Here is a 10,484-nt window from a genome sequence, read left to right on the forward strand (position 1 = left end):
AAGCACCTGTGTCAATAGACTTTCATCCTGTCAAGATTATTCACTAACTGTAGACTGAGTCTTGTACCCTTGAACTTGAATTAAACTTTCCTAGCCAACGCCGGATTAAAGAATATGTCATTCATAGTTTCCTGTTTCTGCAAACCGCTGAACCAAACTTGGAATTCGTACTTGCAGGCTTTTGTTATGCGATACAATTAAACATATTTATAATTTAAGCCCAGTCATTTGGATTTTCTGTTACTTGCAGCCAAACTAGCACAGAGAATTCCCATGAAAGGTTCCAGGAAAGCACTTCCTGTGGACACATTTTTCTCTTCTCGGGTTCCTCATCACAGCTGCTCATGCCTAAAGCCTAGAAGACATCACTGACCCTTCCATCACTGCTCTCTGCCTTCCCATCCTATCACTTACCTCCCCAGTATATTTTGAATTGGTCAATTTATTTCCATTCTTTCCCACCGGTGGAGTCTCAGCACCTGTGTCACCTCTTGCCTCAGCTATTCAGTAGCCTTCCATTCAGTGTTTCTGCTCCCATGCTCACCCTCCTTAAAGCATCCAACATGATCTTTAAAAAGTATAAATTTGATCTTGATACTCTCATTCTTAAAGTATCCCATAGGTTCTCCTTGGATACAGGATAAGCTCTTAAACCTATAGCATGTTATATTAATTTCCTACTGCTGCATAACAAATTACCACAAACTTAGCAACTTAAAAGAATGCATATGTATAATCTGACAGTTTCCGTGGGTCAAGAATCTAGGCATGACTAATCTGGGTCCACTGCTCAAGGTCCCACAAGGCTGCAATCAAGGTGTTGACTGCATGAGCTCATCTGAGGCTCGAGTCCTCTTCCAGGCTCACTGGTTGTCAGCAGAATTCTATCCCTTGCTGCTGTAGGACTGACTTTCAGCTCCTAAAGGCTGCCTCGGGTTCCTTACATGACTCTCTCCACAACATGGCAGTTTGCTCTGTCAAAGCCAGCAGGAGAACATTTCTGCTGCTTTTTCTGTCTCTGACATCTAGACTGTAGTAAATACACATAACATATACCAGTTAATCATTTTTAAGTATATAGTTCATTGACATTAACTATATTCACATTGTTGTGCATTCGTCACCACCATCCATCTACAGAACTTTTCCATCATCCCAAATGGAAGTTCTGTACCTATTAAACAATAATTCCCCACTTCCTCCTTTCCCCAGCCACTGACAGCTACCATTCTACTTAACTTCACTAAGTACCTCATATAAGTAGAATCATACAGTATTTATCCTTTTGTGAGTGGCTTATACATCCTCTTTTAAAGGGCTCACCTATGCTTCCATTATGCTCAACTTAAGATCAACTTATTACGGACCTTAATTATATCAGCAAAATTCCTCCACCTTTGCCATATAATGTAACCATCACAAGAGTGACATCCCATAGTATTCACAGACTCCACCCACACTCAAGGGGAGGGGATTACACGGGGTGTGCATACAGGGGGCAGAAATCTTGGGGACTATCTTAGAATCCGGCCTACCACAGATGGCCTCCAAGGTCCTGCATGATTGGGCCTCTATATCTCTCTCCCTCCTGACCTGATTCAAGCCTTTGTCCTCAATGCCTGCCTCCCTTTGGCCACATTAACCTTCCTGTGCCTGACGTACCAACCTCTTTCTTACCTCTGAAACTAAGGGTCCTTATGACTTTGAGTAAATGTAATTTTAAATCCTAGCGCCCCGCCCCCTTTCTCCCACCCTCCTCACAGACCTAGCCTTTCCCCCAGATAATCAGCAACCCCCAAGGCAGGAGAAGACAGTAGCCTGGACCTGACTAATGGTCACACGTTCCAGACCTGTTTCAGGTTAAAGAGAACATCTTGACCCACGTTATGTTTCAGCTCCTGGCCCCTAAGCGGGGATGACTCCCTGACTACTTTCCCATGAGACTCTACAGAAGGACTCTAGAAAAGACCTCAGAACTATCCTCAAGACCTAAAGAAAAGATTTATTACTCTTACCTCATCTCTGACCAATCAGCTTCCAGAATAACCCCAAATTCTTAACTCACAGTGTCTTGTGATTTTGCCTCATAGAATCTGTAATCTACATGCCATCAGGAAGTCAGTTTGTTTAGAGCACACACTCCCTGTCTTTGTATTGGCCAATTCAATATTAAACTGTATTTTCTTTCTATACTGTAAACTCCTGCTTATGTATGCAGGCAGGTCGACCCAAGGAAAAACACTGGGGTTCCCGTAACCCCTATAGAACTTGACCTATGCTGCAGGAACACTTCTCTTCATTTCTTCACTTCGTTAATTCCCACACATTTTTCAGGTCTTAGCATAAAAGTTTCTCTTACGGGGAAGGCCTTCCAGAGTTTTCCAAACTAAATGAAGACCCCCCCGCCCCGCCCCCCCGCCACGCACACACACTATATCCTTGTAAGACTCACCACACTTTCACATATCACAATGTATGGTTATATATTTATTTGTGGTATTTCTTTAATGTTAGTCTCCCCACTAGATGGGAAGCTCCATGAGAGTGGCTCCCACATCTGTTTTGTTCACTGTTATATCTCCAGCCCTGTGTATAGCACCTGACACTTGAGAGTCTCTCAATAAACATTGATGGATTGACTAAGAGGCTGACTGACTGAAGGAATGGAAACAAAGTATGCCAATAGAGTCGACCACAAGTTTCTTCCACATTAATCTTCAGAAGCAAGAAGCTGAAGAATATTCTTAAGACTAAAGTTAATAACCCCTCATACTAGTAAAGATGCAAGTGAGGTTGCAGTAACAAAGATACCTTGAAATACAGTGAACACAATGGCTTAAATGAATGGAAGTTCATGTCTCTCCCACGAAACTACTAAGAAGTAGGTAGGTAGTACAAGATAAGCCATCTGGTTTAAAGACATTGTTGGAGGGGTCAAGTTCCTCCTCCTGTGGCTCCACCATCCCTCAGGGTTTCTTCGTTTACATTGTCAAAACTGCTCACTCACCAGCACTATGGCCACACTCCAGTCCATAAGACAGAAAGAACACAGAGGCCAGACAGTTTACCAATAATAACATGGTCTACTAGTGGCACACATCGTTTCTGCTTCACATCTCATTGGCTCAGACTTAGTCACATGGTCATATCTTACTACAAGGAAGACTGAGAAATAAAGTCTCTAGTTGGATGGCCATGAGCACAGCTAAATCTCAGGACTAAATTTATTAATACAAGAAAGGAGAGGAGAACAGATAGTAGTCTCTGTCACCCTCATGTCTATGTAACTCTTCTTACTTTCCTCAGTACACTTTCTTGTCTATTATCTTACTTAACCTCACAGGTTAAATGTTAGCTGGCCTTAGGAAGGCCTGATAATGCTGTCCAGATTTGGCTTCATTTATTTTCTGCAAGTGCTCATCCAAGTATTAGCTGGAACATTGGCTCATGTTTTGTTGGCTGAAGCCTTTTATATGATAACATCTAACTTCAGAGAGGACAAGAAAATGCAACCCTACTATGTGAACGAGAAATGGAGAAACGGAATATTTGTGTTCAGCACTAATGACTATCCCAGCTATTATGAGAAGCTTCACTATATGCCCGTGGAAACTGATAAACATCACCTAACCTTCGATTCTCTATTTATAGTTGATCTTTATTCAGCCGGATGAGTCTACAAATAAAGAAACTTAAATTAGTTTGACATGATTTATTGCTAGTAAATTATAATCGTTCCCAGGATGAGTAGTTTTTCTTTAAAAAAAGACATTTAAAAATATTCCAATTTAAATTATTTTTGTTTCCTTATTCTAAGTGATCACAATCTAAAGGTTAACTGATTATTACGGAATTCTTTCAGGGATAAAAGAAACTTACAAGTCTATCGTTTTCTTAAGGCATGCATAAATCAATTGCTGAAAAATTAACTGCACGGTATTTATTGCTATTATGTCATAAAGGCCTTTGTAATGTGGTCAGTATTCAAAGCCGTGTGTGTGTGTGTGTGTGTGTGTGTGTGTGTGTGTGTGTGTAACCAAAAATGGTTGCAACCAGCTGAAGTTTAATGTCAAAAGCAGCAGAAGACTTGGGATTTGTATATGGGCAAAAGAAGACACAAAGTCTCCTGGCACTCATAAGGCCAAGGCAAGATGTCCCATCTGAAGATGCGCAGGTCATGTCAGGAAGGCACCTCCTGGGGAAACCACTCCCTGGTGCTCACTTACGAGTCCAGTGAACTAAGACCAGCCCAGTCTCCATGCACCCATGAGACTTCCTCTTAACCTTTGACCCAAGCATTCAGATGAGAAAACCAGGGTTCCCAAGTTTGTCTGTGAAGAAGGAAACAACTGGCACCAGCATGTGGTAGAACCAGACAATGGAGAGGCCTGAAGAGGAGACAACTCTACCTGGAGCTGCAGGGTCTCCCCTCAGCTCCTCTGGGATAGAGATGCTTACACATATGCTCAGGGAGTCACACAGAAGGTCCTCTGAGTAACGATGAGTGACATCCAGGTGAGGGAGCATAAACACTTTAAGTGGTGTATGAACTCAGCTATCCTTCCCTCAGCTCTTCCTCCTCAATTTCTGAATGCTCTCTTTTGAATGGCAGGATTTCAACGTGAGAAGTTGTCTCTGGCTGAGTGGGCAGAGAAGCCCTACCTGAACTGCATGTTAAAGAATAGATGGAGAGAGTGGGAAGCGAGGATTGGCAGGTCAGTGAAGAATCTGATTTGTTAAGAGTGAGAAGTTCCTGGAATGGGGGGCAGGCCAGAAAGTTGAGCTGGGAACAGACTGCAGAGGCCTTGCATGTCAGGCTGAAGCATGCACACACTTCAACAGGAAGCCATGGAATACTTTTGATCTGGGACTCGACATGCATAGGCCTGCATTAAGCCAAGACAAATTTGACAGTGAGCTGTGGAATAGACTGGGCAAGAGAGACCAGAGATGGGAAAGTCTGTCATAGGCTATTGTTATGGTCAAAGCCCACAGTGAGTTGTGCATGAGCCAACTAGAAAAGGAAAGGAAAAGACAGAGATCCTAGTGACCAGTCCATTAAATTTGGGAATGAAAAACACAGAGAAGTCGACAAAAAATAGTCTCTGTTCACAACTTGTATGATGCTCAATTTTAGGTAGCTGTGTCCTAAGAAAGACAGAGGGCCCTGACTAAGCTGAACACATTTCAACTCTTTTATGTGTGTCATATTCTTCCAGGAAAATAGACAGTTTCTTATAAAAGAAGTAATTCCACCCAAGGCATATATATTATTTTTCACTTCTGGCAGAATTCTGGGTATCTTCCCAATTTTGCATATCCTACTTGAATGCTTATCTCAAAGAGCTTCTAGCTTTTCATACATTTCCCACAGGAACCAGAGTGGGAGGTGAGGCGAGAAGACAAAGCTGTCTTCCCCCTCGATCTTATTATGTCATCAGAGTCCCACCAGGAGCAAGATGGACACTCAAATTTACAAGTTTGTCTTTGGAGAGAATAAAATGAATGGACTATTCATGAAGATGTGGGCAAGATAAAGGGAAAACAACAAGGGATGGTGCGGCACCTCCAGGACAGTAACTGTGGAGAGTCAATACCAGGGTAAGCTCGAACGGACAAGGAGAGGAACTGGTCACAAGAACACAAAGAGGGCTGTAGCTGAAGGAGGGGTGGCCGGAAAGTTGCTGTGGCCTTCAGTATGGGAACCGGCCAGGCCGCTGCCAGCCCATCCCTCACAGACAAGGCGCTAGAACAATTGATGTCCTGCCAGCTCCCTCCTGCTACCCACCTGTCCTCTGCTGGTGCCCACTATGAGTGAACTCAACCAGAACCCAGAAGTTGAAGAAGCTCAATTGACATAGTTCATACAGGTCGGTCCCAGGGACAGAGCAAATTGGAAAAGAAGGAGGAGTCGATCTGGAGGAGAAAGTGGAATATTCAGCACATTAATGTTAACATATACACCAAAATAGCACAATAGAAACTGCCTGTCATTTACTGAGCACTAACCTTAGACCTAACATGAGGAAATGATATAAAGACAAGCCTGGGCTTTGAGTAGTCGGGAAAGAGAAAGCTGGTCTGAAGAGGGAGGAGACTGACACTGAGGTCCCAAGAGAAGCAGGTTCCCCAGGACATGTGGGGACAGTAGGAAGAGAGAAACTGCAAATCCCTTTTCCAGTTCTTGGTTTCCGTTCTCTGAGAAGTCTGGTGGCTGTTTTCATGAAAGTCTTTTGATCCATACAAAACATTTCCCTTTGGCATAAGGCAGCTTGAGGAAGCTTCTATTTCTCATAACCAAAGAACTTTGGGTATACTTCATTTGAAACAAAAGAATCTCAAACACATTTAATTTCATTTAATCCACGTAATAACCCTGAAATGTAGGCATCCTTACCTCCATTTTATAGATGAGGATACACAAGGTCCAAGTCAAATCAGGTAAACTTCATCAAGGGAGTTGGAACTCCCCTTTGGATCCGCCTGACTCCAACACTCTGTAATTTTCTACACTTCACAGCTGGCAAGGCTGACCAAAAGCAATTTCCAGAACCAGAATCAAACTCCACCCCTTGACCAAGGCACCCCCATGGAAAACTTGGCTTCTCTGTCTCAGCTTGCAAGCCAAGCACACAGTTCTGCTGAAGGGCTGGCAGGCATGGCCACCCAGTGCTTAAATGTTTGACAGGGGCAAGAAAGAGACCAACCTTGAACTTGTAAAACTGCAGTCAAGTTTTTTTTCCAAATACTACGAAAGCAGTATATTTGTAAATGCTGTAATTCCTCAGCTAAATACCACAAACAGGGTTGACTGCACATGGGAGCACCCCTGCACCCCCAAATATCCAGTATCCCCAGTCCCAGAAGGAGACTGAGTTGTTGGAGAAGGAAGGCCTGTGCACCTCCAGTCCCCCAGGACCCAGGGTGGGGCTCTCAGCCCCCACCCCTTCCCCTACATCTCATCCCATCCCCAGGCCTGCACTCTGCCAGCTTCCCCACCTCAGAGCAGGAAGGTGAGGTGAGGTAATGTCTCCACTAAGCCGCAGTGGCCAGGAGATGAAAAGAATCTCAGAAATGCTGTGTTTAATTTAAAACAGACCTAGCCGGCTTTAGCTAGGCTGCAATTTCACTCAGAATAACCAGTTTGTTTTTCTTGGACATTCCAGAAACTAACCGGCCACCTCCTATTAAATCCCAAAAGGAACGTCAGGGAGGCCCCGTGGTGGGGCATACGCTGCCTGCAATTCAACCATTTGCACCTCCCTGAGGGTCACTTGAGGGCCCTCCCTTTGCTCCCTGTGTTCCTTTATCTCTCTGCACCTAACTTGGTGCCCAGAGTTCTGGAGGTAAAAGGTTGCCCTATAGATAATAATAGCAACATGATCCATCATCTGTCCACGTGATCTGTTTATCAAGTGATCTCTGTACCCTGCTAAACATTTTGTTTACTATCTTGTCAAGTTTTACAATATCTCAATAAGGTGTCTGGAAATTTTTTACTTCTCTCTTTCTACAGATGGTGAAATTAAGGCTAAGGCAGGTTGCATAACTTGTCCCAGGCCATGAGCAGTGATTGGAGCCCTCCAGCTCTGGGTCCAAACCCCAAGCTCCGTTTGGCTGCCCATCCGGGCCAGCCCTTCCCTCTTGGAGCTGGAGAAGGTTCAGATGCTTTTTTTCAAAGCAGGTACCCTTGGTTGGCCTATTTGGTGTCTGGGGACAGCTGGGTGACTGCTGGTAGGAGGGGGCACTATTACCACAAGCTCTTTCTTCTAGTTGTCGACACCCCCACTTTGGATTGGGTTGGGTTGGGATCTTCCAACCCCTGTAAGTTTTGCTGCTTCCAGGGGTCTTGTGACTATAAGTCTCTTCAAAGCAGGGGGAGCAATGTGTGTGGTGAAGTCAGCTGGAGCCAGAGGCAGGCTCCTGCGCTCCTTGATCCCTGGCAAGTCCCTCCCCGTCTCTGGCCTCAGCTTCTCTACAAAATGGGAATGGAGAGGGGAAGGGCACGGGGCTCAAATTCCTCAGGCCTCTTCTGGCCCTGATGTGCTCTGATTTACTCTGTATCAGGATCCAGATAGGAGGAGGGGGGTGGGAAGAGCTTTTAGGGAAGTTTCTGGGACTTGGGAGAGGAGAAAAGAATGGATGGGTCCTACAGCAGAACCAAGGACTGGGTGGCCCACAGGGATTCATTCCAGTGCCCTAAGGCCAGCTCCAGAGACGTTTCCCAGAGCCTGATCTTCCTCTTGGATGCTAGAAGGTCACAGCAGACGGTACTCAGGGCATAACGCTGCCCCAATGGATTTTCTTTTCAACTTCAAAAAGGAGATTGCAGTGCTGGGAACTGACGGCCTCGGTGTCTCTCTTTGCCTGGTGTCCCCTCCACTCTCAGGGCGGCTAAGGAATGAGTTCTCTGGCCTCATGACTGGGGCTGCTTTTGATTTCAAGAGGCATAGGGAGGGCAGGATGGGTGATAGACCTCATGAGGCAGGTGAGACCCCTTTAGTTCTCCAAGCTGGGCCAGCAAGAGGAAAGCTGGTGCTGCCAGTGGGCTGGGGAGCCAGGAGCTGCAGGCCTGGGAGGGGGCTCATAAGGGAGGGATGGCTAAGGGGACAATGGGCTTAGTGTGGGAAGGCTGGCTGTTGCTTTCCCTCCCTGCTCCCCAGAGAGGTTTCCATGGCACCTAGATGCTGACTTGGCCACAAGTGTCAATGGAGACCTTGTGTGGGAGTCCTTGAGTCCCAGCCTTTTCTCTGGTGGGGGATGGGAGGGTGGGAGGAACCGTCCCCTCTGGCCTGGGAAATGCCCCCTAATACTGTACTATGAGATGGTTTCCAGGGACTTCCCAAGCCTATTCATCCCTCTCTGACCCAGGAAAGGGTGAAGATGTTGGGGACCTTCCTGAGTGGGCACTCTATGAGGTCCCCATTTAGGCCTGCATTCCTCAGGAGTTGCTCATCTGGGGGTTGGGGATCAGAAAGGTGACACCTACCCCTTTTGTGCATTCTCCCCTAACCTAAGCCATTAATTAACTCTCCCCTCCATTGACTCACCTGTAGGAATGATAAGTTTAAGTGCCAATGGGAGGAATGTTACAAGTTTCCAAGCCATGAGGACATGCTACTCACTTTTTTTTTTTTTTAACCAAAAAAGCACTCTAGCTAGTTAACCTAGTTAACCCTTAACACTAGGCAGCTAATGGCAAATGCTGTCATCAACGCACACACACAAAAAATATGTTGGCAGTGACTTGGGGGTTCTAGGAAGGCTGTGTAGAAGAGCTGGAGCCTGAGCTGAGCCTCAGCAGGCAGGGTCAGTACAAGCAAAGGCGCAGAGACGGGAACGCCTGGGAACTGTGAAGTGCGGGTGCAGAGCACTATGCAATGGGAGATGAAGTTTTGAGAGCTCACAGGACCCCGGATTGGTCTTACAGATCTGAGCTTTTCAGGCAGATTGGGGAGACCACCGAAGGTGATGGGGGGAGCATTATTTAATTAAAGTGGGGCCTCAGAAAGTCCATTCTGCAAAAATGCTCCGGCCAGCAGCAATGCTTTCACATGATTGTCATGAAATGGCGAGTTGTGAAAGCAGTAGTTTATCCCATTTTCCCCAGGAAAATGTTAACCCATATGAGCCCAAGCCATGCTTTTGGGTGAGATGCGGAAGGTGAATTAGGGAGGGGAGACCAAATAAGGGATGGAGAGAGATAAGTGGGAGCTGTGTAGGGAAATGGAGGATGGTGGGAAAGACCCAGGGTATGGAATGGCCTTGGCAAAGGCCTTTTTCACAAATGAAGAAACCAAGGTTCAGGTAAGTAATTCTAGATCTGGCTTTGCCTCTCTGTAAAACTTGTCTTTTTCCTTTGGAGACCCTGAGTACTGGGTAAGCAATCCTCCAGGAGGACAAAAGTGCAGGAGCATAAGGAGGGAGGGGGCGGAGGAGATTTCATTTCCCCCAGCCCCCTGAGGAAGATACAGGACTCAGCCAGGTCAGAGGGAAGGACGTGTTCCATGCACAGATGATACTTGTGTGTCATCCTTCCTCACAACCTGTTGGTCCTCTGGGAAAGACTCTGAGATGGAGATTAGTGAGCTGAAGTTTATTATGCTATGCCCTGCAGTTAATGCCCATGGGGAGTGCGGGTGAAGGAAGGAGTGGAAGTGGGCAGTAGGAGAAATTGGGCAGCAGTACGGTCTCAACAAAAGCATCGGCCAACCCCACGAGGTGCTCTGGAGCTGGCCTGGCCCCTGAGAGCTGTCTTGAGTGGAGATGAGAAGGCTGGCAGCTAGAGAAGCAGACCCTGCAGTCTAGAAGAGAGTGTAGTCAGCACCACGCACAGCTCGCGTGGGACCGTCGTCTCCACCAAATGCAGCTTCTTCCCTCCGAGCTTTAGAGGCCACATTCCTGAGAGGAGAATGTGACAGACCCGATTCATTTTTCTAAGGCAGGCCACAGGTCACTGACCACGAATTGGCTGCGTTTGGTGA

The 10,484-nt window shown here is 46.1% G+C and overlaps 1 long non-coding RNA gene across 2 annotated transcripts in view; it reads left to right on the plus strand.

Annotated features, from left to right (window-relative positions):
- Positions 1-7,247: 7,247 nt before the first annotated feature.
- Positions 7,248-10,484, plus strand: part of LOC111745495 — a 5,363-nt gene continuing 2,126 nt past the window's right edge. The window contains exons 1-2 of one of the 2 annotated variants that reach the window (XR_002782675.1): positions 7,248-7,346; positions 7,517-10,452. This is a non-coding gene — a long non-coding RNA (uncharacterized LOC111745495). The remainder of the gene's footprint in view (positions 7,347-7,516; positions 10,453-10,484) is intronic. The other variant, XR_002782676.1, reaches the window with a different exon arrangement.

Source organism: Pteropus vampyrus, unplaced genomic scaffold (genome assembly GCF_000151845.1).
Source record: "Pteropus vampyrus isolate Shadow unplaced genomic scaffold, Pvam_2.0 Scaffold156, whole genome shotgun sequence".
NCBI lineage: Eukaryota > Metazoa > Chordata > Mammalia > Chiroptera > Pteropodidae > Pteropus > Pteropus vampyrus.